The sequence below is a fragment of the Pinus tabuliformis genome, chromosome J, assembly GCF_031772625.1.
Source record: "Pinus tabuliformis cultivar Carrire ecotype Pingquan chromosome J, CPIR1, whole genome shotgun sequence".
In the NCBI taxonomy this organism is placed as follows: Eukaryota; Viridiplantae; Streptophyta; class Pinopsida; order Pinales; family Pinaceae; genus Pinus; species Pinus tabuliformis.
The window spans coordinates 173,815,765-173,826,732 of NC_142295.1; positions in this window are offsets into that span (position 1 = coordinate 173,815,765).

Genomic DNA, 10,968 nt, shown 5'->3' on the forward strand with positions numbered 1-10,968 from the left:
TAAAAGGGAGTGTCCTATGTTGTGTTGAGTATAAATTAATGATAATGGTCTAAACAACAAAATTCCATTAGGGGAACTTTCAGGTCTAAAATGGGCCTCCTAAGGAAATTATAAAATAATAGTGGAAATAATAAAATAAGATTAGATTACATCATCAAATTTTAGAGGGAAAAAAGAAAAAACTACTTTTCTAACTTGTATCTTCAACTTATCTCCCTATGGGTTTACTCAAATTTCGAGTGGGAACACTTGTTGTATGGATAATTTGATTCCTCATCCAAGGAGTACCCATGTTGCATAATTTTGATGGACCTTGCTACACGAAAAATGAGAAATACATGGAAAACGTGATTGCAATCACATTTTTTCATGTATTTATCATTTTTCATGTAGAGGGGTCCATCGAAAGTATGCAACATGGGTACTCCTTGGATGAGGAATTAAATTTTGCATCCAATGAGTACTTCCACTCGAAATTTGAGTAAAACCTTAGGGAGATAAGTTGAAAATACAAGTTGAAAAAATAGTTTTATTATTTTATTATTTTTTAATATTTTTAATCTTTTACCCAAAGAAAGGTGAATCATCCCACATGGTTGACATCATCATATTTAATCCTATTGGTTCTTATAAAGTTTATTTTGGTTGTACATTTTTATTAGGGCCCATTTTAGACGTCATAAGTTCTCTAATGCATATATATAAGGCTTCATAACAATCATTACTATATTGAACAAAGATAACATCCCAGGGAAAGTGCATAAAGAGAAATTTTATGTTGACCTCTCAAGACAAAATGAGGTTATCCACACTTCATCTTAGCCATCAACTAGGTTTTTCATTTTTATCCTTAGCAACCATAACATAATACAAGTTGGCACAACTGAGACTCTCTAAAGCCTTGATACAAAATACACCAAATTAAGAAACCTTAGCCACCAACTATGCTTTTCAAATTCCTAAAAACTAGTGTTATCAAATTCCACATTACTAGTGTTTTCAAATTCCACAAAGCTAGGATTTTTAAAATGCAAAAGAAACTATGGTTTTATAAATTCCATATTAATATACATCAATGGAAAATACACATGGAAAAAATCACAGTATGTCCCTAAATGGCTTCTAGAAGTGACTTGCAACTTTCCATATAATTCAAACTATGATTGGGATGGGAAAATTGTCAATTTGATTGGACCCTTGGAACTAGGTTACAAATAGGGACACCCCCCTAGGATTCCATAGGTCGAAAATTGATTTATTTGAGGATATTTAGAGCTAGGTTTTATTTATTTATTTATTCTATTAAATATTAATGCATTTTTTTCATAAGGGGGTTGATTTTGCAAAGAACTGGGTGAAGCTATTATGGGTAGTGTTCTCACTGGGCCTTGTCTAAACATAAATGTTGAAGCTTATGAAACTCCTTTTTTCCTGGTTAGTCAATTTTTTATACCCTCAAGAAAAAATCACAATATGTCCCTAAATGGATTTTAGAAGTGACTTGAAACTCACCATAAAATTCAAACCGGGAATCAGATGGGTGAACCATCATTTCTATTGGAATCTTGGCATTGATTTACAACTAGGGACTATCCCCTCTTAGGATTCCATAGGTCGAAAATTCATCTGTTTCAAAGATCTTCAAAGCTAGGGTTATTTTGTTTTGTTTTTTATTTCGGTAAAAATAAATGCAAATTTTTCACAGGGGGTTTGAATTTTCAAAATAGTGGCTAGAGTGGTTGTGGGTAGTGTACTCACATTGCCTTGGACAAATAAAAATGTTGAAGCTTAAGAAAATCCTTTTTGCTATTCTATTAGGTTTTTATACCCTTAAAAAAATCACAATATGTTCCTAAATGGATTTTGGAAGTGACTTTTAACTCATCATAAAATTCAAACCGAGAATTGGATGGGCAAACTATCAATACTTTTGGACTCCTGGCATTAGGATACAAGTAGGGGCACCCCCCTCCAAATATTCCATGGGCCAAAAATTGATTTATTTGAGGATCTTCTAAGCTATGGTTTTCTTCAATAAATATTAACGTAAAATTTGCACAAGGCCGTCAATTTCACAAAACACTAGTTGGAATGATTATGGGTAGCGTGCTCACATGGGCCTTGGGAAAATACAAATGCTAAAGCTTACAAAAATATTTTTTGTTGCTCGGTTACATTTTTATACCCCAGGAAAATATCACAATATGTTCCTAAATGAATTTTGGAAGAGACTTGTAACTCACCATAAAATTCAAACCAAGACCTAGATGGGAAAACTGTCTATTCTACTGAAATCCTAGCACCAAATTACAACTACTGACACCCCCTCCTAGTATTCCGTAAATGAAAAATTGATTTATTTGAGGATATTCATATATACTAGGTTTTTATTTAGTAAAGATCAATGCAAATGTTGAACAAGGGGGGATATTTTGTACAACATTGGCTAAAGCAATTGTGGGTAGTGTGCTCACATGGGCCTTGGGCAAACACAAATGTTGAAGCTTACAAATATCCCTTTTTGCTGCTCAATTAGGTTTTTATACCACCAGATAAAAATCACAATGTTCCTGAATGACTAGGGACACCCCCTTCCTAGGAAACATTGCATAGTGACAGGCTCCTACAATGTACTTCTAGGGAACGTAATTTATATATCAATACAAAACCATACATTTTCAAAACACTCAACACTATATACTCATTTTTGAGTAATTCCTTATATATTATTAACCTTTAAGAAAATTTACAAATATTTAACAAGTAATGTACAAGCAATTACAGTGAATAATCAAAATAACACTCCATAGTTGGTTTCAATTTAAACTAACTAATGACTAGTTCCTACAATAATTTCAAAATCAATCTATCAATTAAGAACTAAAACTGTATCCATTCCTACAAAAACATCAATCAAGAAATGATACAATTTGTAGAAAATGGACATACTACTATTGCTATATAAGTTCATTACAATTTTTATTTCTGGAATAAATGCAAATGCAATTGAAAGAAAAAATAGTAAATTATTGTACAAAAGATATGCTATGGCCAATACAATAAAATATAGACATACTATAGAAATACAATACAACAAATAAAATCAAGTATGGTTATGAGACAAAAAATTATTTATAATTGTGAAAATATGAAATATGTTCTAATTAGAGAAAATTAAAATTGGTGAAATATAATACATAAAAATAAAACAAATGTACAAAATTAACTAGGAAAATAAACGAGAATTGAGATTACCATGATTGTAGAGTGAGCCTTGTAAGATGAATTATGTCCTAAGTAGAGAAAATTATAATTAATGAAACATAATACATAAAAATAAAACAAATATACAAAAATTAACTAGGAAAATAAACGGGAATGAAGATTACCATGATTGTAGAGTGATCCTTGCTCTAAGACACAACTGGTAATCACATGACACACACTAACCCACCAAGATTTGAAACAACAAGAACATTTGGATTTAGCAAACAATGATTTCACATCTAAAAATAATTGAACCCCTCAAGTTTAGTTCTCTTAATTTTTATACAGAAAAGAAACCTCCTAACTATAAAAACTTCCTGCTAACTTCTAGTGGTTCTTGCCTAGCATGCAGGAAAATAACCATTTTTTAGTTAAAAAAGTAAGTACCTATATTCGGAATATATTATAAAAACTAATTACTAACTCTTATATCATGCTACCCATTTCAACAATAATTAATCTGAACGGCTTGAGTGTTTGAAGTGGTGGAACAATTTTTTTTTTCTTTACAAGAGTAGTCACAAAAAAGGAAAATACTTACAAAATTACAAACATACCACTACTGATGAAAATTCCTACAATAGTAGTTCCATTTTATTCAAATAATTTTTGGTTGAACAAAAATCTTTGTTCAACAACTGTTTGGGTTTGTATGACTTATGTTACAAAATAATTCTATAACATTGGTATTTTTGGAAAAAACACCCACAACTCATGACCACTCTCAGATAATTCTACGCCTATTGTTTCATCATAAAAGTAAAAGGGTGTCCCATTAAGTCCTACAAAACACACCAAAACATGCAAATTCGTTAACTTACCATAAAAATAATTGTATTCTAACACATAATCCAATAATATTGAATGTGATGGATAATGAGGAGAAAATGGAAAGAACATGGAGAAGACAAGTTTTTTTTGAGGAAAAAGGATGAGAAATATTTGATTTGAAAATACAATTGTAGGCCTCTCCACATAACATTAGTGGGAATATGCCAATGACAATTCCTTGGGATGTATAAACTAAACATGTAAGATTGTGGCCAAGCTAAGCTAAAGGAGTCCCTATAAATAGGTTGGATATGATATGGCAAGTAGCACTATGAGCTTGAGAATGATGGAAGGAATTTGGTTACTAATTCAAATGCACACCTACAACTTAATATTTTCAAATATATGATAATTCAAGAGTATCAAAGAGGACTTACATAGATGAATTAAATGACATAAATAGTAAAACATATAACCCCAAGTTGCAAGGGATTATACAACTAACCATTATGGTACCCTAGTTGTACAAAACCATCATAACTAGTATGCTAACTATAATGTGGATTTGATATAAAAAAAGCACAAGTTTTGAGTCCTAAAATGATCCTCTTTTAAATATCCTATCGATTGAATTTCATGGGAATCTTGCAAGGAAATTTCATTATGCTAAGTTCCATGAGCTAAAGTAGGTTTAGATGTTCTACCTAAATTGAATCCATAAATACGAAGTCTAATGTGGTTTTTGATGACTATGGACCCAATTTGAGGCATCCAAAGTGATCATTGTCTGAACTAAATGGATTACACTCCTGGTTGGACACATGGATTTAGAGAATACTCCAAATGGGTAGTTGTTGACAAATATAGCTAGTGCACTATAATATATTTTTACAATGTGAATGACAATGCAATTTAGTTTCCAAATATAATGAGGGTTTCTTAATTTCCTAAATCTATGGATAATATGAAAATAGAATTCGAGACATGTGACACATAATTAGAGGAGAATCATATTGAATGAGGACACTTGGATAGTAAACCATGGAAGATGAAACTTTTGAATAATAACTTGTTAGATAGTGCACCATCTTAGAGGAGGGGTTTTGATCCCAAGAAGGATAATGTTTGGACAGTGTTTCACTTATTTGGAGTGTTGAATATGTGGGGCTTGACCCAGGTTCGGCAATGAGTTTAGCCAAGAAAATCCCAGTACTACTGGCCCTTTTGGCAACAGTTCGTGGAGTGTGGACTGAGGTCTCACTCGAAGTAGTATGGGAGGGTGCTGGAACCAGGTTTCTGCACCATAGGGATGTCTTGATGAGGGTTCTGAAGGTTCACGATCCTAATCTATGCGCTGCACTATTCCATGCAGCTTTTCTATTCTTTGCAACCCGTGCGTCCTTTGTGAATACTGCGTTACCCTGACTTGATCCTTACTGTGCTATTATATTATTGTTTAACTTAGTTTGTGCGGGCCCAATGTTCTTACTAACTAATTCAACTTTCAACTAAGCGCGCGCATTTGGAAACAACATGAATGCATAAAAATAACTAGAACATAGAAATATAGATCTACAAATAGAAGCACAATATTCTGAATCAAACTTATCTTTATTAATACTCAAGTTTAGTTACATACCCGACTCCACCCTGCGCACTTAGCTGTAGGGGTTCGCACACACAGGTCTCCGCGCACTCAAGTGCAGAGCCTCTACCTATCACTACGACCTAATACCTTCAGATCCACTTCTAACTTCTAATCATGCCCTCGCATCTCTCTTTTTCTTCTCCAAAACTAAGACTCCTTTTACACTTAGAGCCTCACTCTATTTATACAATCCCATGGTCCACGGACCATGGGTAGGCCGACACATCTTAAATTAAATTACATTATCTTAGGGTGGACAACATTAGACTCTTGCGCTCCATGCCCGTATTTCCTGGGGTCTTTAGTCCCGAGTCACTCTGCTGGTGCGGTGATCTTTGCACAAAGTCCATCTAACTATGCCTGGGCTGCCCGAAGGTTTGCAACACACTGCTCTGTCGTCCACTAGATCTACTCCATTTCAACTTCTGAATCATCTGCGTCTGGCTTGATTCTCTACTTTGATGCCGACTTCTAGTACCTAGGTTTATAGTCCCATACCTTTCTCCAGATTTTCGGGTCGCGAAGACTGTGCTTTGGTTGGTTAGTCAAACAATCAGCCCACCCATGTAGGGCTTCAAGTGACTGCCATTTAGTCTTCCTGGGACAGATTCTCCATTAAGTTTGACTAGCTAGACCGTGCCTCCATCTGTGACCTCTTTTACCACATATGGTCCCAACCAATGCATCCTAAATTTTCCAGGAAATTTTTCAAACTTGCTGTCATATAGCAACACTATATTGTTTACCTTGAATTTGTGCAACTTGATATGGCGATCATCCCAAGCTTTCTCGTGATCATGCCAGGTTTTCTCGCGTAATTGTTTAACACTTCGCGCTGCTTCCAGATTGAGAATAACAACAATCTTCGTAGGGTACACCATCAGGCCTTGTTTGTAGACCACATGGCCAAGCAAGTTTCCAAAGGGGACGAGGAAGGTGCACTTCTTGAGATTCAACGCAATCTGGTGTCATCGGCAAGTATCCAGCATCAAATGTAAGCTTGCTATATGGTGTTTCACTAACCCAAACACAGTCTAGTCATCCAGATAGACCTCCAAGAACTTGTGGATGTATTCCTTGAACGCGGCCACCACTATGCACGAAAATATCGCTAGCACATTCTTTAGTCTAAAGAGCATAATGGTGTATTGAAAATAGCCCCATTCGGTTGTGAAGGTTGTCTTTCTTCTATCTTCTGGCGCGATCTTGATCTGATGGTACACTGAGAAGTCATCTGTGAATGAGTAAGCTTCCTGACCACCAACATTCTCCAATACTTCATCTGTGAACGGTGTCGGGAATGGATCTTGAACACAGGCATCGTTAGGCTTCCTAAGGTCCACGCATATTCTAATTTCACCCTTTTGTTTTTTCTCTTGTACTACCATAGGACTCAGCCAGTTGGATTTTTCCACTAGTTCAATAATTCTGGCTGTAAGCATTTTGTCTAATTCATCGTGGACCTTTTCTTTATACTTTGGATTCAAACGGTAAGGTCACTACTTAACTGGCTTTGCGTCTAGTTTGTTAGTGTCGGTATCTTCATCCTTCCGTCAGAGATCAAATCCTCTTGTTGCATTGCAGATTAGGTGTCCCGCTTAGTCAGCTGCATTCCATTAGTCGCATGGATCATCTAATGGTAGTGGCTTCTCCTACAATTTCCCTCATGTCATTTACCTGCAGGTTCATGTCTTTTTCATCAAAAAGTGTATACAGTCACCTTTTTGTCTTAAAGATTGCAGAAGTTTTTACTAGGGTTTTATTATCATTAGGTCTAGGGTTTCATTAGGGTTTCATCAAAAAGTGTTTCAAAGTGTCCAATAACAACCAGCAGGCCATGAGGTGGTTCCAGTCCCAATAAATTTTATAATCAAGTATTCAGAGATGTGACTTTTCTCAAAACTCTGTTTTGAGGAAAAACAGAGTATTTTTGCTTTTATTGTACAAATTTATGTAATTTTATCCCTTCATCTATAAATTGCTTCACCTGCAACCCTGGTCACTTTTCCTAGCCCCAGTAGCTCCAACCCCCTGCAAAACAAACAAAGCACAGGTCATTTAGTTCATCACAAGCTCAAAGAAGTGAAAAAGTTCAAAAATAGAGTTTTAAAATAAAGTCAAATTCAAAACATTGTAAAAGTGGGTTTTATCAACCAAAAATTTGAAAGCTCCATATATAAGTCATGTCTCCAAATTTGAAAAGTTCATTTGCACTCTTGGAAGCAAAGCAAAGTTGTTTTGGGGGCGAGCAAGGCAAAGTTGGAGAAAATTGCCAAAAAACAGAGGCACGGCACACCGAGCAGGTGGCACGCCGCACATATCAGGCGCGATGCACATATCAGGCGTGGCGCATAGAACCACAACCTCCAGTTCAAATTAACACAGGCACGGTGCAAACAGAGGGTGCAGCGCATTGCGTTTGGTGTGCGGCGCACACAGCCAGCAAGCCTAAAAACCTTCAACATTCATTCCAAATAGCCCAAAATGCGTGGATTGTCATTGGTACAAGTAGGTTGAGATTCTATCATTGCTTTTCATCCAATGTTAGTGCTTGTTTGATGGTGATTGTCTTATGGTGTTGAATAAGAAAATCAAACCCTACCAAAGAAAATAGTGCTAGGGTTTTGTATTAATTGTTTGGCTGCCAAGTTATTCCCCCCACCTCACATTCCCTTACTCCATTTTTCCCTTGATTTCCCTATTCCCTAAATTCACATACCCCTAAATTCACTAATCCCATACCCCAATTCCCATTTCCCAAAATCTCAAACACAAACTCCCAAACCCTAGTCCTATACAAAAACTCCTAAATCATTCCCTAATTCCCTATTTCCCTAACTAGACCCTATCTCAGCAGTCCCTAAAATCCTTTATTTTTCCCTCCCTCTACAGTCCCTTGTATCACTCTTCCCTTGGTGGCAAAAGTCAAAACATATCATCAAGACAGTTCAAGATAGTTCAACACATCATCACCTACTTCTCATCAAGATAGTTCAATCACTAGCAGAGATGGCATCTGATCCTTCATATGATTATGAAGAGGAGACCCACAGTGACTCACCTATAGAGGTACATGCACCTAGGAGGCCTCATAGAGGTGGAAAACATATTAGAGAAGAACCAACCACTCTTGCTGAATTACAAGCCTGCCCTCTTGCCATCTCTTGTTTCCAACATTAGTCCTGCTATGAATTTTGTGAGAAGGTTGCTAGCATTCCGTTTCATCATGAGTTGGCTTGTTTGTTTGTGCTACATTTACATGATGGTCAAGCCACTCTAGCTGGTGTCACTTTTACATTAACGCCAGAACCTATTTCACTAGCAACCGATATTCCTAACATTGGAGAGCAATGGAACAAGAGGCAGCAAATTGATGGGCAGCATTATGAACCATACATCAAACTTGGCTATTTGAGACAACTCAGTAGATTATTTCCTTTCCGGTACTTCAAAGATGCTTATGCTCCTTTGATGAAATTGATCATGAGGTATTTCAGCTGTGAGGGCTAGTTTTCACGTTTATATGCTTATCATATCAAGCTGCTGATGCATTTTACCAGGGTAAGGATGATGATGATCCGGATTTAAACAGGAACGCAACAAATTATAGAGATAACCATATATACAGAGATGAGATATCCATAAATACATAAATGCAGCAGAAATAATACTTCATTTCATTACTGTAAAATACTGAAATATGTTTACAAATAGAAATGGAAATAAACCAGCTAGGGCGATGGTAGCTTATCTCTGAGAAGAGATGTGGTGGCTACATGCCTCTGAACTGTTCCAAACTGTGTTACAATGAGGCTCGAAGGCCTATTTATTGTTGAGAAACAATGGAAAACCCTTATCATTCCGAAATCTAACCCTAGAAGATGAAACGCCAAATTGTGGGCCCCGTTTGGGTAAATTGGTACATCAATTTCCCGAGGTCGTAACTTTGGCATACGATCTCCGTTTGACGCATACGATAGCTCGTTAGAAAGATCTAGCTGAGTACTACCACTTTGGGAGGCAACATCGGTCCATGGACCCATGTTGCCCCAGATTCCCAAAAAAACGTCGTTTAGGACCTCAAAACGGCTCCGGAAGTTCAGGACCCGAAAAACTGCTAAAAATAGTAAACTGTGCTACAATTTAGGAAACTGAAAAAGCTGAAAGAGACAGTTGTGGGGGTCCAATTGGGATAGGTGGGTGGCCACCAACATCCACCTGGATCATTCCTCCCCCCTTAGGAAGCAATGGTCCCCATTGCGTTGAGTTCCTCCATCTGCTGAACTTGTCCTGCAATCTCTGATGTGTCCAGTGATGGTGGGAAGCATGGTCGACGATGGTCCACATTGAACATTTGGTGCAGGCGAAGGAATGGAGGAATGATGTGCTCCAAAGCATTGTTCCCCATAGCCTTGGTACTACTATAAGGACCATGTCGGAGTGATCTGAGCTTCTGGTGGGTTCTGGTAAGGCGTTCTTTCTGTCGATGCAACCAGACTTTGTTGTCCACTCGAAACTTGTGTGGTACCCATGTGGGTGAGGAGAAGTTGTTCCTGTGTTTTTTCATGACCGTATCCCTTTGCTGTTGCTGCTGCGTGGAGGAACCCTTTGCAGGGGTCATGGATGTAGCAACGATCTTCCCCTTACTTTGGGAGTGAACTAGACAGATGAATTTCCTGGTCTGCGATATGAGCTTGCTGCCTTTCTTGGTAGTGATCAAAGATGTGGTGGTAGGTGGGGCTACCTCCGGTATCCTGTATAATGAATTATTCAAGGAAATAATGACAGCACGAGGCCTGGACTCATATACAGCATGTCGCCTCCACAAGTATGGCTGGCCTAATAATACATCACAAACATCCAGAGGTGTAACATCACACAATACCTCGTCTGTGAAGGGTTTGATGCTATAGGGAAGGTGGCACTGTTGGCGAACTTTCAGATCTCGTCCTTCGTGAAGCCACCCGATACTGTACGACTGCAGGTGCGGTGTAGTCGATAGGCCCAACCGCTTCATAACCTCTGCTGAAATGAGGTTCTTTTGGCTGCCACTGTCGACAATGAATTGTAGCGGCGAACCCTTCACCCACATCTATGAGTGGAAAAGACGCTCCCCTTCCTCTGGATTTTCGGGCTCATCTTTCTGGATCTTGGCGGTGGCAACAGTGGCACTGGGATTTGCATCAATGATCTGTTTCCCTTTGCCATTCCCCTTGTCGGGTTTTGGCTCAGGGTCGGAACATGCATCTGATTCGGAAGCCTTCAACTCAGCCACCAGCGAC